Source organism: Ceratotherium simum, chromosome 26 (assembly GCF_057802395.1).
Source record: "Ceratotherium simum simum isolate JZ-2026a chromosome 26, ASM5780239v1, whole genome shotgun sequence".
Taxonomy (NCBI): Eukaryota; Metazoa; Chordata; class Mammalia; order Perissodactyla; family Rhinocerotidae; genus Ceratotherium; species Ceratotherium simum.
The window spans coordinates 40,182,420-40,200,474 of NC_141925.1; the positions used below are offsets into that span (position 1 = coordinate 40,182,420).

General features: G+C 46.5%; 1 pseudogene; it reads right to left on the bottom strand.

Annotated features, from left to right (window-relative positions):
- Nucleotides 1–551: 551 nt before the first annotated feature.
- LOC101402247 (NXPE family member 3-like) lies at nucleotides 552–16,557 on the bottom strand (annotated as a pseudogene).
- Nucleotides 16,558–18,055: the final 1,498 nt, after the last annotated feature.

Here is an 18,055-nt window from a genome sequence, read left to right on the forward strand (position 1 = left end):
TTCAAAAGTGATTATCTTCCAGTCATGGGATTCTAGGTGATTTTTATTTTCTTCGTTAATTTTTTAGTACTTTTTAAATTTTTCTACAAAAAGCATGCATTAATTTTTACAGCTGGGAGAAATATTTTGTTTTACAAATCAGTCTATAAAAGTCTTTATATATATAGGCAGGCTTTCCACTAGGGTGGCTCTGATAAACTGAAATGGAATCTCTCTCTCACATCTTTATTGACTATCTAAATGGACACCCCAACACAGAAAATCACAATCCTCGTATGTACTGATGTGATAGATTTTGCTGGCTCTGTCCCCACCCTCATCCCCTCAGCACTGCTTTTCCATGTGGCAACTAAACCTCTCAAGATGCATTGGACCACTGCCAGGCTTCTCTCTCCTGCCACCACCCACATCCCAATTCTTACTGGTTGATTTTATGCTTGTGCATTAGATAGAGGTAAGAGAAGCAGTATAGGCAGCTGAGGGGAAGGGCTTCCAGGCTTGATCATTGCACTAGCTTCTCCATCCACCCAGCCCAGGACCCGTAGAAGCGCTCAGGTGGGGCAGACAAAGGAGAGGAGGAAGTCCACCTCATTGTGGACGATGAGCTTCCCTGGGTGGATGTTGTCGGGCTGTGCCAGATTGGAGGTCATTTCCCAGGCGTCCACAAAGACCACACGCAGGTCAGCAGAGGCAGCTCAGAGGAGCCGGTTCACCTGGAGGGTGAACCAGTCACTGCCATACATGGACTGGTAGCCGGTGTTGGCCAGTTTGATGACCACAAGAGTACGGGGTTCCCAGGCCAGTGGGGCAGACACGACTGCCTGGATTCCTGCTGGTTGTAGCACTAATATGGATGGAGGGAAGGTGGTGAAGTGTGCACCCAGGCCTAGCACCACCACGGTGTGGGGGCCCCGGGCCAGGCCCCCGAGCTCCCGGACCACGGAGTGCAGGGTGGCCACTGGTGTGCAGAGGGAGCGCAGGGGCCAGCTGTGGGCCCACCAATGCAGCACGATGCCCCAAGTGGTCTCCAGGGCCATCAGGGGCTCCATCTGATATGTGGCATGTAGATCCACTGGCTTCAGGGCTGTGGGGAGGACAAGAGAGGAGGCTTAGGGATTAACATAGGACAGTACTTCCTTATTTGAAAACACAAAAGATCTAGGATCACTTTCTTCTTAGACCTCAAGTATCCTATGGTCCAATCACTTGATTTTGCTCTCCCTCATCTATAATATTGCCAGTGACCTCCTTGTTACCAAATCTGAAGGTCTATTCTCAGCCCTCAGCCTCCCTGGCTCCTGTAGCATTTTGTCACATTGACTTTCCTTTGGAAACCCTCTCCTTGCTTGGCAGTGTGCTGTCACTCTCAGCACTCTCCTATCTGACCAAGCACTCCAACTCAGATTCATCCATTGGCTCCTTTCAGCAACCCCTGGATAAAGATTTGCCCCAGGCTACAGACTCAGGGATGTCCAGTTGATGTCCTTGCACAACGGTTGCCAGCCTAGGGGGCCAGTGGCTCCTGAAATCCAGTCTATTCCCTCAGTTGTGTGCCCTGACAGAGAGCTGGACGCACCTGCAGAAAAGGCCTTTTCTTTGCACAAAATCCCTGCCTGGCTGCCCCACTGTGTGCTCCAGGGCTATGTGGGTGTGGAGGGCGCCTTTCTCTATTTCACAGAAAGGTGCCAGATCAGCTAGCAGAGGCTCTGATTTTCCCAGCCTTCTATCATGAGCTTCTATCTATCTTTAAAAACATCTCTTGCTTAGGAAACTTATCCTTTCCACCCTGCCATGAGCAGAATTGTCCAAAGCGACCCTAGGAGGTCACTTGAGGTTGCCTAAACCTTGAATTAGCTGGGAATGGAGCTTCCTTTTTTCCCAAAGGGAGGGGCTGCACCCAGACTAACTTTCCTGGGAGGCTGGGGGCTTTGATCCCTCAAGCAGAAGGGTAGACAACATCCCACAGACCTCAAGGTCTCCAGGTGGGGGCAGCTGGTATTCTCAGACAACTTCTGTAAACAAATGGCAGCCCACATCCGGATGATTTTGTGCCAAGAAGCCCAATAAGGTGGCTCTCACACTTCTAGGCAAGAAGGGAGGGCTGTTGGTGGCAGGGGTGGGGAGGGGGTCCCTTCCATGAGAGCACAGACCCACCTGTGGGCCCTGCACCTCTCTGCGGGATGATGGGAGGACAGGTGTGGGAGGGGGCTGGGTGCTGGTGTTCTTTTTTTCCTTGGCTCTCATGTTGCCCCTTTCCCTAATAAAGAACATTCCTTAACCTGTGTTATGTTATAGTGTGGAATTTGTGTATGAAAGGCGATACTCAGATGGGACTCACCTTGCATGACACTCACCTCTTTAAACTTATATCCTCAGGGGGATAAATACCAAAACTGTGTCTGAAATCTGACATCTCATTTCAACTCCAACTCTGTGTCTTCAAATGCCTCATCCACATGCTCCCCAGAAGCCGCTTCCCCACCTCTTTAACCCAATATGAAGAGATATAAAATAAATGACCAACTTCTCCCATTCCTGTACCTTGCTCCCACAGCCGGTCAGGTACCCCACTAACTTCCATTTTGAGTTCACTTTCTAGTTATCCATAGTTATCTGGTCATCTCCCTTCATTCTAGAACCAATCAGTCAGCAGGACTGTCAATTCCTCCAATAATACTTCTTTTTCTGCTTACACTCTATTTCTTTACCAATCTAGCCTCTCATCACCTCGCATGTTGACCATACAATTGTCTTATAACTGGTCTTTGGTTTTCTTTTTTCAATTCAATCAGCCCAATAAACTGAAAACTCTGCTTAAAAACATTCAGTGTCTCCCAAATGTCATAAGATAAACCCCTGGTTTTCTCTATACTTCTTTTCTTAAATTCCGACCCTATTCCTCCGATATCTCCTGGCGAATACTCAGTTCCAGCCAAGGTTATCTACTCATTGTTGTTCAAATACATCTACTCTCCTGTTAGAGCCCCTGACCATCTACTTAACTCTTGAGATTATGCATAATCTGGACACCTTGTTTCCCACCCCTTCCCCTGCCCCAAACCCAGGCATCCTTGTCCTTCCACATCACGCTCCTGAAATCCAGGCATCTTGCCTCATCGACAAGATAGCTGTGTTCTGCCTTCTCAATGCACTAGTTGTCCTTTTCTCTTAGGAGTCCTGCCCTCTCCCCTCACGGCCACTCGCCTTCTCAATGCACTAGTTGTCCTTTTCTCTTAGGAGTCCTGCCCTCTCCCCTCACGGCCACTCGCAAGGCACGGTGTCACACAGATACTCTCACCACTGCCGAAGTGTGGAGTCCCCCATCATGTGGACAACGTGGCCAGCCAGGCAGCCCAGGATGCTGTCAGCAGTGGAGGAGGAGCTGCTGGAGCTGGACGGTGAGTGCCACACATCTCGGTGGTAAAAGCCAGAGGGCTTTGGAGCTGGGAGCCCAGTGCGGGGGACAGAACTATAAGCAATTATTTGTAAGCAAAACAATCAGTGGAGACAGAAGAGGCTACAGCCTCAGGCATAGAATAAGTGTTGCCTTTTCTGCAGGCCCCAGTGTCACTTATCCAGACTCCTGTTGCTCTCCCCGGCCACCCAGATTATAGAAATACCCTGAGGGAGGACCTTGAATGTCATATTCCTGAAGAGAAACCAGTTGGCAGGAGGGGAGCCCTTAACGGAAACGTGTATAGAAAGGAATCCTGGCTAAGTTGAAATGGGGGTTCTTGGAAGAGAGGAAGTTCTCAAAGTCAAGGGCATCCGTCCAGTGTCAGGGCTCCTGGGAGACGGTGAGGGCTTGGGGGCAGGAGAGGGATCGGAAGTTGGAGTTCAGGGATCCAGCTTCTTTGAGTTTCCTGGTTTCAGGGATTTCATCAGTGCAGAAAGCAGAATTGTTTAAAAATGTAGCCAGGATTTGGGTTTTGTTGAGGCATGGTGGGGCCAACAGATCAGGAGGTGTTTGCCATTGAAAAGACAGTGTGTTACTCACAGTTCCTGAGAGGTGGGGCACACGGCCACATGGGGATGCACCAGTCAGTCAAGAGGCATAAGGAGCAGGGGGCAAATGTGGGCAAAAGCCTTTATTGTGGCTTCTGCAAGAAGGAATGGGCGAGGAAGTGTCAGCAGCTGAGCAGGTTTAGGAGTGAGTAGTTTGAATAACTTCGGTGGGCTCTGGGGTATAGAGGCGGTCTTTAGCTGTCTGGTAGCTGGCCCTGGGGTGATTTCAGGCAGGGAGATGGTGTCCTGGCTGCAAGAGCTTGATGAAAGGAGGCGGGGGTGGTGGCGTGGACTCAAGATTGGGTGGGTTGCATATCAAAGGTGTGCTCAAGGCAAGTTGTTTGCTACCCTACGAGTTAGCTAACTCTGGGAGGGGCAGTTCCACAAGGCCCTAAGATGTCAAAGCATCACAAAATACAGAAAATATAAAACATGATGACTACCAGAAAGTGCTTGGAGCCTTTTGCAAGAAGTCTTAACTCTCCTGTTGGTCTCACTGAGCCCATTCCAGTCGGTGTCACACTCCCACCACTCCCAGAAATGGCTAAATCCAATGTTAGTTCTCAGCTCTTGTCATCCCTGGCCATCATCAGTCCAGTGTCGCTCCCTCCTCCCTGAGATGTGCTCTTCTCCGGTGCCAGGACACCTCCCTCTCCTGGTAGCCCCTTTGCGAGCACCTCTTCTCTCCAACCTCCTTATATTGGAGCATTCAGGCTCAGACCTCGCTCCTCTTTTCCATTCACTCTCCCTCCTTTGGTGGTCTTAGCCTCCTAACTTTAACTTCCACAGTTAGATCTCCAGCCCAGACTTCTCTGCCAAATTCCAGATTTGTGTATCTAACCATCTGCTCAACATCTCTGCTTGATGTCTAATAAACATGACCAACCTCCTGATCTGCACCCCCACATATCCCACTTATAGCTTTCTCCACTTTAGGATGGCAACTCTGTCCTTCCAGTGAGTGGGCCCCAAACCCTGCAGCCATCTGTGAGTTCCCGCTTTTTGGCACATTCCACATTTTGTCTCTCAGGAAATCCTATAGGTGCTGTCTTCAGAATATATCCAGAAATGAATCACGGTAGACATGTCTACTACTGCAACCTGAGGCTGAGGCCTCCTACCTTTCAGTCTCTTTGCTTCTTTCTTAACCTTCTGCTGTCCATTCTCAACACAGTAGTCTGAGGGACCCAAAATGTATATCATACCATGTCCATCTTCTGCTCAAAATCCTGCAATGGCTCTCTCTTCACTTACAGCAAAAACCAATGTACTTACAGAGCCCTTCCTGGTCATGCCATGTCCTTCCCTTAACCTTGCTGGTCTTTTCCCCATCGCATTCCCACCCTTGACTCCATCCTAGTTACTTGGCTTCCTTGCTGTTCCTCAGACGCACCAGGCACACCATTGCATTCCCTCTGCCTGGAACCCTCTTCTCCTGGGTATATCCTTGGCCAACACTTTCATCTCCTTGAAATCTTTGCTCAGTTGTCAGCTTGTTAATGAGATCTACCCTGACCCTCTATTTAACATTGCAACCTGCCTGCTGCCATGCTCCTAATCCTGACCTCCTCTATATTTAAAATTTTCCATAGCATGTATCTCCTTCTAAGAGCCTATATAATATACTTACTGTTAATGTTTATTGTTTATCATCCCTTCCTCCTGTCATATGTAAGCTTTACCAGGGCAGGGTCCTCGTCTTTTGCCCACTGTGTGAAAGAAACACGGACCCCTCTCCCTGGTCTAACAGGCAAATCTAGCAAGCCAGCTACATAGGCTTAAAGTCAGTACAGAAATCCATGCTGTCCTGTGACGCAGCCATGCAGGCCTCATAAGCCTGTGTCTAAATGACCTTGCAACCCCTCGTCTCATGACTGAAGACGCTGGCAGGATGAATCAGCAACAGGAAGAGATAACAGGTACCTCACTTTCACATTTCCCAGCTGCATTTCTTAGAGATTGAGGGAAAAAGTAACAACCCTGGTCCTTGCCTTCCTCCACACATAGATAACACCGACATCCCAAGCCTTGTTTGACATATAACCAAAAAGTTCTTGTTCATGTTATCTTTGAAGTATGTGACTATTATAAAGTATATGATTATTATCTATTTTTAGACGTGTAAGCCCTTTGCTGCATGTACACTGCTTTGTTAAAAGGTATATAAATTGCACTCAGACCTGTAGACCTTGGAACAATGCCTCAGAATATTCCGTTGGACTGTTTCCCGGGACTCAATTTCCTCACTTTGATTATTTGAATAAACTCCTTCATTTAACGTTTACCTAGAATCTTTATTTCATTCAATAAATTGGCCACCACAAAGGGACCCAGAGGGACTGCCTGAGACCACTTGGAGCATCGAGAGGACTCGGCACCGTGGTACCAGCAGGGCCCTTTGAGCCCATCCAGCTCGCCAGAGCTCCAGCTGCAGCAAGGTAAGTCTTTCCGGGGTCTCGGATCTCCTGATCAACAGTCGAAGGTCCTTGAGTTTATTCCATAATTGTTTTGCGCTTGTCCAGATGGGGCAGGTTATCCTTTGTGTTCACAGAGAAGAGAATTCCAAACTTGGTACTCAGGTTTTCTGGCCTTTTGAGCCAAGAAAAATTAGGAGAACAGCTGATGGCTTGAATCAGAGTTTCCCCTATTTGCCTCCTTGACAAGTGACAATTGGTTCAGCTAGTGCTGAACCAGAATGGGAAATAAAGCTTCAAAAACTGGAAACTGTGGGACATCCAACAGCCAGCCGCCTGCTAGTACTCCCGCAAAAATACATATGGAGCACATGCTTGCAAATGGCTCCCTTCATAGGAGGATATCACTAAATGAGATCTCACTTTAATATGGCCAAAATGGGCAATTTCAATTTACCCAAATTGGTGTATTTGCATACACAATTGGAGAAAGCCAGCCATAAAATTAAACAACCAATGGGAAGCCTATTTTAATTTTTTGAGGCTTCTAAATGAAATCAAGAATCCTTTATTGCCTCTTTAAAAAAAAATAATTAGGGGGCCGGCCCAGTGGCGTAATGGTTAAGCTTAGCACGCTCCACTTTGACAGCCCAAGTTCACGGGTTCAGATCCTGGGCGTGGATCTACACCACTTGTCAGCCATGCTGTGGTGGAGACTCACATACAAAGCAGAGGAAGACTGGCACAGATGTTAGCTCGGGGCTACTCTTCCTCAGAAATAATAATAATAATAACTAAATGAGAGACATGCCAGATTAGAGAATGACAGGCACACCAGCAACCAGGCTAACAAAAATGAAACCAAATCTGCTGTTCCTCTCCCCTCTTTTGCTGAGCTCCCCTACTTCAACTGCCCCCAAATTCCTGATCTAAAACTAAGCAAGTGGAAATGGGTAAACTTTTGAGATAATTTGAAGTTATAATGGCCATTCCGGGGAACCTTTGTTTCAGATAAATCCACCTTAAAGTTCACCCTTAAAAGAGAGGATTCAAAACCTCTCAGAGACAATGGAATGCCTTCTTTGATTGATATGCAGAAGCTTGTAAAAGACAAAATGACTTCAAAAACAGCTCTAAAAAGGATCCTTACAGAAAAAAAAATCTTTAATAAGAATCTTTAGCCATCTGAGCAGGAGACATTAACGGAGTCCATCTGCCAGAAACACAATTTGGATCCAACTATTCTTTTGAGTTTTGTACCTGAGACATTACAAGCTTTGTTTGACATATAACCAAGAAGTTCTTGTTCATGTTCTCTTTGAAGTATATGACTGTAAAATGTGTGAGCCCTCTCCTGCACATACACTGCTTTGTTAAAAAGTATATAAACTTCACTCAGATCTGTAGACCTCAGAGCAGTTCCTCAGAATCCTCTGTTGGACTGTTTCTCAGGACTTGAGTTCCTCACTTTGATTATTTGAATAAACTCATTCATTTAACCTTTACCTAGACTCTATTTCAATCCATAACTGTGACATTCCCAGTGTCAACAGCAGGGACATGCAGGTAACAGGTGCTCAGTATGCATCTGCTGATTGAAGAGGTTGTGTCCTAGGAGGAGAGGGGAATTTGCTTTCAGGGGGAGGGGAGTATGAGAGAATATTCCTGAAATCTGGAAAGATGCCTGCCTGTGGCCTGCCCTAAGAGTATTTGGGTCCTAGTGCCCCATAGAGGTGACAGAGCGTCAGGAAGCAGGTGAAAGATGATCCCAGGGACTCTGGACCCAGGTGGAGATGCCTGCCCCCACCCCGCCAGCAGAGCCCAAGACCACACAGACTTGGACAATGGACGCTTAGGGGTGACCACTGTGGACAGAGGACTAAGGTAGGATCCCTGATGGTTGCCACATGTGTGGTTATCTGTTTAATGCTTGTCTTCTTTCGGCACTCTGTTAGCTCCCGAGAGATGGGGCCATTCTGCCCTGCTCTCCTATCCCCGGGACTTCCAGGACTTTGGACAGTGTCTGGCACAGAGTGGTGGTGGGGAGCATGCTGAGCAGCAGCAAATGCCTGAGATCAGATTATAAGAACTGACAGAGCCCACTACGTGCTTCATCCTAAGCACTTTACCTACATTAATTTGTTTGTTCCTCACCACAACTCTATGAGCGAGGTACTATTATTATCCCCCTTTATACATGAGAAAATAGAGCTAGAGAGGTTAAATAACTTGCCAGAGATCACGCAAATAGAAACTGGCAAATCGCAGCAGGTGGAGCAGGGCTTTGAGCCCAGACAGTCTCACTCCAGAGACTATTGGGCTTTACCTCCAAGCGACATCCTGAGACGGCTCCTGTGTCGAATCTCAGATTTATTTCCAAACAATGTAAAAAGGATATGTGGTTCTCCTTTTCTGACCAAATGGAGCAGAAAAATTGGTCTGGAAAGACCAAGGTCTCCTGGTGCTAAATTCTCACGTTGGGAGTAAATGTTAGTGGGAGCTCCCAAGAGGCAAGAAGCCTCCGAGATGGGCGTCTGGTGGAGCTGGCCCCTTGGGGGTCTCCAGCCCAGCTTGCCTCAATTCTTAACAGTGGGCTCCTCCAGTCCTCATCAGAGCCAGTGATAAGTTTCATGCTTGGGGCCATGGAGCAGCAGCCATCTCACCTGCCAGCCCTCCCACCTGAACACCTCTGCCTCTTCCCACGGCCTCTTCTCTCCCTTTCCCCTCAGAGGAGGTGTCCCTCCACCTCTGCTCTGCCCCCCACTCAGCCATCTTCTGGGACCCTGTTTTTTTGCCTCCTTCCTCTACTCTCTCTACTGCAGATCAGATGCCCAAGTCTCCATCTTAAAAAATGCCTCCCTCCTGCCTGGGGTCTCTGTAGCCCCGGCCCGGTCTCTGATCTCAGGGACAGTAGGGCTCACTGTGAACCAGTCTGTTTTCACTGTCTGCTCTCCCTCGCTCTCATTCTCTGTCCACCCAGGGAGGCTTGCTTCCCTGAGACTGAGGGTAATTCTCTGCCTTTACTTTGCTTGGCTTCCGGCTGCAGTCTCTGCTCTCTTCTCACTCAGTGGGGTCTCATCCATTCTCCCTGCTCCCTGACCATATATGCTGGTGATTTCCAAATGGACACCTCTCCTTGCAGGGGCTGTCAGAAGAGCAGAGAGGATTGGAACACTTCTCTCTTGCCGCAGGTCTGTGATACTCCTTCCAGCTTCAGCCAAATTGTTGCCTACCCTGACCACTATAGGCCAGGTGGCATGCCCTTTCTCCGTGTCCTCAAACCACTCGGTGCATACTACAGTTAAGCACTGATCACATGGCAGGTTTTAAAAAGTCATGTGCCTCCTTATTGAAAACTTGTAGAGGGCAGGGATGCCAAGCATTATGTAAAAGTAGTCAGCACTTAGCATGAGACCTGGCATATAGCAAGCGCTCAGGAAACGTGTTCAGTAGAAGTGGGTAGGTAAATGATAGGGTAGGGGCTCAGGAAGAGTAATCACAGGGATCAGAACTCAGGGCTTGGGGCAGACACCCCAGACGATGCTGGGTTTCTCACCACACCTGCAGGGCCTCCTCGTGGAGTGTGGTCACATTCCAGTAACATCCACTTGAATGTCCTACCAGTGAGTCACAGGGCAGGGTGGGGGGTCGAGCGCAAAACCAGAGCTTTCCCAAATCTTCACCTCTGTAGTGACAGGTAGACTCTTCCTCCCCAATTAAGGGGGGGATAACATTACAAGTGACAATTTCTTCATATCCAGTGGGTCCCTTGAAATAGCCCATGACATTGACTGTGGCCCACTGGTGTCTCCAGATCGCTCGCAGAATCCTAGCTACCTCACTGGAGTGGATCAGCCGCACTTGCACCTGAGCCTGCCCAGCCCAGAGCAGCGGGAAGGACAACAGGAATGTGCCGTTCTCCAGATCCTGGACATCCCCAGGGACCCCGGCCTTCAAGTCAGGACCCAGCTGCTGCGCCCAAAACAGATCCCCGCCATGGGTCTTGGGCCTGCCCCGGTGGTTTCTGGCTCTAAGGATGGCCTCCAGGTAGCCTCCCAGGGCATAGCTGGTCTGGGCAGGATCTCACAGTTGGTAGGTGGAGATATGGGGGCTGGTGGAGGCCAAAAGGTCACCCCGTCTCCCAAGGTCAGAGGTCAGTGCAAAAGATGGGTTAGGTCTGAGAGCTCCCGGGTGGGAAAGCCAGAGGACTTGCAGGCAGGGCAGGGCCCTGGGGGCAGAGGGACAGTGCTGTCAGGCCAAGAAACTCTGATGTACAAGATCTGTGGGTAGAGAAAAAGGAACCTATCAGTGGTTTGTGTCTCTTCATCTTTCTTCTGGGAAGGAGTAGTCAATTCACCAAACTTAGTCCTCCTCCGCCTGGTAGGTCTCAAGCAGGAGTCCTACCTGCCTTGCCTCATGCTGCTTCTGACCCAAAGCTGGTGTCTGAACCGCCACCACACATCTGCAGACACCGTCTTGTGTTAAAACCATATGTCTGCGGATTTTGCTAAATTCTACAGAGAATAAGTAGCAATCTTTGTCTCCTGGTCCCAACTGGCTTCTGCTCCCCCACCTGCTCCCCTCTGACATACACACTCTTACTGCCACTGGACAGGGGTCCAGGCTTGGATCCACCCTCCAGTCTCTAGCTCGCCCCACCCCTTACAAGCTCTTCTCTTTCTGGACTCCAAAACCTGGAGTAAGTCCCCTACTCCTTTCCTCCTGTTTCCTCTTTCCTCCACCTGGCCTCTACCATCTCCATCCCAGATTTAGAAGAAGGATTTCCTTTACACACAGAAGAAGGAGCTAGAGGCCCACCTCAGGGAGCAGTCAATGGAATTGGACACATGGGGACCCAGGGCTTCCCTGCACAAGAGGCAAAATGGAGAGAAGTGTTCAGGTAGAAGGAAGTGCTGGGGAGGGAGTGGGCTGTGGCTCCAGCTCTCTCTAGCCCCCAACAAAAATTCAAGTCTCAGGTAAGCACAAGCCTAAGTTGGCCTTTCCTCATGGGAAACATCCATATGGTTCAAAATCATAGCACAAATGCTCAGCAATTCCTCCAAGGGAAGGAAGTCAATCCAGTTTCATGGCCCATCAGCATTTGATGGTCTCTAGCCCTTATCTACCCCACATCCGGTTTGTTCTCTGACTACACCTTAATGTCAAGGATCTTGACCCCCTTGCTCAACCTTTCCTCACAGCACAGACATTAGGTGATGTATACACACTCCTGGCCATTGGATACTCCCAGGTCTCACCAGGGCCAGGGCACAGGGGATACCCAGATGCCTCTCCTTACATAGCTCCTGGATAGAGTCAACATGAACAGGAAGCAAGATTTGGGAGGTACATCAGGAAGGAAGGACTGGTATAGAGGTCAAGGGGCAGAAGGAGATATCTCCTTCATGCCGATCATTGAGAACTGTCCTGGAGACACTTAATTAAGCCCCTGGAATTTGAAATTTTCTGTACCACGTCGTATGAGTTGTTGGCGTACGTAGTTTGTGACTGAGAACTGGGGAGGCCACAGTCTTACCAGGGACCCATGTACCATGGGGCCAAGAGGCATATGCAGTTGGGGAATGGGACATGATGTGGTGCAGTCCCGTAGGAGACCAAATCAAATCAGCTGAAGCCTTGGCTAAACTTGGCCAGAGGGGACAAAGGAAGAAAGGAAGGAGCAGAGGAGGAGAGCTTTGAATTGGATACGAAGTTGAAGTTTAAAACGAATAGAACTAAGTCTTAGAGAAGCAAAATAAACTGATTTAATAACCAAAATTGACTTTAAAGTCATGGAGTTAGACTGAGATATGATTAAGGAAGCCCAGGGAAAGGATGGCATTCTACAGACACAGTTCATAGCAACAACCAGAAGAACTGAAGTTGTTTCAAATTTATATTTCAATACGGTCCTCCCGAAGCTGGTTGTAAGTGCTTAAGTAAGCACGAGCCTGCAGTCTCTGCAGGCTGTAGAGACCCACATTGTGGTTCACGGCTGCAGTCTGGCAGCTGGATTTTCATTGCATGGGCTTCACCAAGCAAAAACTGGGCGTCTGATGTTGACTTTGATCTAAGAATCTGCTCCTAAAACTGGGGCTAGATTACCAAGACAGGAGAACATATGATTTTGTTTGTTTTGTATTTCAGAGCATACCACCTCCACCCAAGTCAACTTGAGGGGGTTCTTCTGTCAAGGGGTAGATGAGGCTTTGTTAAAAAGGAATGCAACGAAAAAGATGACATGTAAAGGCCGTAACGAAGGAGGGGAAAATGGACTAATTTTAAAAGCATGTTAAAATATTAAAAGCACAGTTGAAACTTTCTGAAGTGATCAGGAAACAATGGAGAGAAATATAATGCCAAAGACAAACCCTCTACCACAAAAAAAGATGTGACACAGAGAAATATTTTTGCCAACTTCGAAGTAACACAAGTTACTGAAATACTGGAAAATTCAAAAGCAGAAGAAAGACAAATGTGTTTGTTAGGAATTACTTTTGGCCAGCAGTAACAGACACTAACTTCAGTGGCATAAGCAAAGAAAGATTTACTTTTCTCACAATGAGTATCTGGAAGCAGACAATTGATGACCTTGGTTCAATGTCTTAAGGATGTCAGGGCAAGGTCTCTGTGATTCTCTTGGCGTTTTTCTCAGGGTCCCAAGAAGGCTGCTGGAGCTCCAGCCATCTCATTCACTTTCTGGCAGCAGGAAGGAGGAAAAGCAGAGCACCAAAATAACTGTAGAAGTCCCACCCAACAACTTTTGTTTATATTTCATTGACCACACTTGCCTGTCATGGAGTCAGGACATATAGTCTTCTCCCCTTTCCCTGCTGAGCACATTACCCAGGTTTGGGTTAGTAGGAAAGAATGGAAGAATATTTCTAAAATGAGCAAAAGCCTTGGAACCACCAGACTGAGTTCAGGAATCTGCTGAGAGAGAAACTGCCCCCAGGAGGCATGTTTCATGGGAAAAAGCAATTCCTGTGCAAGAAGCAGTGGCCACAGCCTTTGAACAGAGTACAGAAGATGCCTACACACAAGTTATGGCAATATATTTCTTTCCATTGTGCCATTTGCAGAACCCACACCTTATGCAGCAGTTGGATATCAGGACCAGGGAACTTAATAGGGATCAGGAAATTAAGATGTTTTAAACATACATGATGCGGGGAAAACGGACCCCTCAAGTCAGATCTGATGATGAAGGTTTCGTTATTGCATATTTCTGCATTTTTCCAAAAGAAGAAATTGCCCCATACCCCACTCTCTGGAAGAGAAGGCAGTGTGCAGAGGTGGATTTTCCCTACTGCTAATATATGCAGAGGACATGCACTCTCAGTGGGAGAAATTTCCCAATAAAGTTTAAGTTCACAGGTTGTGGACTTCAGACATCCAGTGCAATGCCAACCAACTGGTGACCTGGCGAGGCCAAAGCCAAGAAGCTTTTCTCTTCTTTGCCTGCTAACTTGCCTTCAGACACCTCTGAGGCCCAGCTTTGGCTTTGGCGAAACAAGATACTTGATTGTATTAAGTGCTGAGCTCTGGGAACAGTTTTCTGGGTTAACTGCTCGGAGGGGTGGGAATTTGCTATCATTTTGTAAATCTGGTGGGTGTGGGTCTGCTGCAGTGATAATCTGAGAGTCCTGTTGACTCTGGAGGCCTTTCTTGCCCTTCTTGCCCTTCCTCCATCTCTGAACTCTCAGGGCCTGTGTATGTAAGATGGTGCTTCTGTATAAGTGTGTCTCTTATGTGGATCCAGGCTCTCCTGCAGGCGGGCTTCCCAAGGGCTGGACCTGAGGAGGGTGTTTGTGACAGACACTGTTGGTTGCCTATCCAATATCCCACTTTTTAGGGGGGCAGAATATAGCCAAATGTGTTACATTGTTACCACGTGACACATTACTAGCGGTCTGAGCCGATCATGACATTCACACTCCACACTTTCCCAATCTTCTTGAGAGTTTCCTGGTTCTGGCTGATAAGACATGAGAAGAGGTCTGATGAGAGACCTCAGGGACAGCTTTCTCTCACCTAATAAAAGGGCCCAATGAAGCTGATGCTGTCTCTATTTTATTTCCACCCGGGACGTGGATTCAGTGTCTGGAGAGGCACCATCTGATCAGATCAACCATCTGATAAGAAGAGAAAGGCCGTTTCAAACCGCCTTTCTCCTCCACTACCCACATACTTCTGGTGCTGGGTATCGTAGGAAACATTCTTGTCCCATAGGACCTCTGACACGTGATAGGGCTGTGTCATGATGCAGGGTTGGCACCTTGTGGGGAAGGAGTGTTCCTGGAAGCCATTCCTTTACGGGGACGTTTAGCTATAACTTAACTGTACACAGGAATAGACTGCAAACCACTTCTTTAAATCAAAACTAAATGTTCCTCAATTCAAATTTCCCTTAATGGGCTCTAAAAAATGCCTGTGACCGCTCCAGCATCACCTGACACGGAAGAAGTTGTAGTAGAAAGACACATGGCCTTAACAGATTGAGGTTAAAATATTGTATTATTGTAAATTTTACAAAAACACATGACATTGTTAGTGCCCCTCCCAGGGACTTGGAAAGGATCCGTGCAAGTGAAGGATTCTGAAACTTAAGCCTCACTGGCTTCCCAGCAAATATGCCTCAACGTACCTGTGTATTCAAGCTTGAGAGAGAGAAATCATGCATATAAATCTCCCAGCATGCAGTAGTGACTTGACAAATGTTAATTCTCTTTCCCCCTTCAGTTAACTACAACTAATATATAATGAGCCCTACTATGTGCTAAGCTTTGGCAATATAAAGATGAACAGGAAGTGGCTCTACCGAAAGGTGACAGACAGGAAATAGGTGTTTATAGTACAAAGTGGTGAGTAATACAGTAGGGATTTGAGGTAAGTAGTCTCTAAGGGTGATGTCATTGTCGCTGAAGGTTGAGAGAGAGAGAGATTGTCGAGAGGTGGATATTAGTGACCAAAAACCAAATGAGGCAAAACCAAATGAGGCTTGGATTCTAAAAGACGTAAAAACAGTGGATGAAGAAACTGAATTTCACCTTAGTATGGAAACACCTGGTTGATGGGGAGAAAGCAAAGAGGTCAGAGAACAGTTCCTGGGATACAGCAGGATTTACAGGGACCAGAGGGATGCAGGAGAGAACACAAGTTCAGGGCAGGGTGGCCTAAGGGCTTGTGGCTCTATAGTCATATCAGGAAATGCCATCTCTTGGGGTAACCTTTTCCTCTGCCAGGCTCATGTCCCTAAGATATCCACTCTATTCTGAGATAGCACTTCTCTACCGAATTCCTATCTCCTGTTGTGTGATAGAGAACTAGAAAACAAGAAAGGATGTTCTAAGGAAACGTTCCCAGTTTCACCAGAACTAGTCACAGCAACGATATAAACTTATCCCAGGTTACACAGTGAAAAGTTTGAACAAATGCCCAGAAAAAGGAGCTGTGAAAGCAACTCAGTTTGAAAACAATTATTTAGCTTAACTTAAGTGATTTGTCCTTTGTAAATACACAGATTTATATCTTTGAGTTTTCTTTTGCTTTTTCCCCCTATTTATTTCTGAATAAGCTTCTTTTTGTAGAATTCAACTTTTTTCAGCAGAATCAAGGGGAAAAGGAAACTTCTACATATGCACTGAGGTAGAGAGGGGGAGCAAGGTAGCCTTAGAGACAAGGTATGGAGGTGACAGTGGCCTTCTCAGTTTTAAGAACTGGAAAGGAACGAGGTGAACTGGAGCAGAAATATCACAACGTAGGGAAAGAGAAAGCATGGACAGCTCAGGTTTCTGTCTTCCCTTCAAGCAAACTCTTTTGGGCTAGTGTTTTGGACTCCCTTAAAGCTACTCCCACCTGATACAATGTGCTCATTCTCTTTCTAAAAACTTGTCCCTCCATGACACTTCTGTTCTTGGATTAGAAATAGGAAAATGGAATGACAAAACGGAGAGCATCTCTCGGCCTTCTTCTCCTAGATGAAAGTAACTGGTTCAAGCTCTATGGATGAATAGAGATAAGTGGAAAGAGGTATAGTCACACAAATTGCAATGACTGATCTCCCAACCGCAATCTTGTGCCACTTGAACTGTCTGATGAATAGGTCTGTGGAAGCCTGGAGTTTTTCACTAGACATCTGGTATGTGATCAAGACCCTGTGTAGACCACAGTGTAAAATCCGAAGGACTGACATCAGAAACATGGTGAAATAAGAGTTTTCTATCATCTCCCTCACAAAGAACAACAATCACCCGTAGGTTAGAGGGCTTTTGTAGAAGTTCAGGTGTCTAGTGGAAAAGTTCCAGCACAACCTTGGAGCAATTATGATCCAGCAATTCTATTCATGTCCACAAAAAACTTATATGAGAATGTTCATAGCCGCATTATTCATAACAGTCCCAAATTGAAAAAAACATATTCACCAATGGAAGAATTGGTATGTTCATACCATTGAATACCACTCAGCAATAAAAAGAAAACTATTGATAAATCCAACAATATAAACAAATCTCAAAAACATCAGGTTGCATGAAAAAAGCCAAACACGAAAGATACATATTAGGGCCGGCCCCGTGGCTTAGCGGTTAAGTGCGCACACTCCGCTACTGGCGCTCCGGGTTCGGATTCCGGGCCCGCACCGACGCACCGCTTCTCTGGCCATGCTGAGGCCGCATCCCACATACAGCAACCGGAAGGATGTGCAACTATGACATACAACTATCTACTGGGGCTTTGGGGAAAAAAAAGGAGGAGGATTGGCAATAGATGTTAGCTCAGAGCCGGTCTTCCTCAGCAAAAAAAAAAGAGGAGGATTAGCACGGATGTTAGCACAGGGCTGATATTCCTCACAAAAAAAAAAAAAAAAAAGATACATATTACATTATTCTTTTAGTAAGAAATTTTAGAAGAGACAAACTAATTTATGGTGATAGAAATCAGAATAGCAGTTGGCCCTGGGGTAAGGGGTGGCCTGGAAGGGGGCATGAGGGAAACTTATGGGGTTCTGGAACATCCTTTGTCTTGAAGTGGGTGATGGTTATATAGGTATATACATTTGTCCAAATTAGTTATACGCTTAAGATCTGTGCATTTGACTATATGTAAACTGTACCTCAATAAAAAGGAGGAAAAACAAGGACAAGAGAAAAGGAAAATATGTATATTCATATAACTCATAACTAAATTCTAGATAATATCAACATAGTAGAGATGGTGCATGGGGTAAGATTAAGTGATGTGAGAGTATACTAAAGTACTTGTATTGCTTAAAGGGAAATATACAGATATTGATAGACTCAAGAAATCAACAGTGGTAAGTAAACATAGGTATAAGTAACCAATATAAGACTAAAAATAGAATGTAAAATGTTTAAATCATCAGAAAAAAATTAATTCATCCATTGGAAAGTTGGGAAAGAGAAAAAAAGAAAGTATAATAAATAGAAAATTTGAGACACGTGGAAGAAACAAGTCCTAATTTATGTACTGTCATTGCAATAAGTGTAAATAGATTAAGCTCGCCAATTAAAAGACAGTGGAGTGCAATCGAGAACATATGCTCTTGGTGGACATCTCACTTCCTCAGAAAACATGGAAAAGGAGGGGCTGGGCTTACCACACTCAATCTCTCCCAA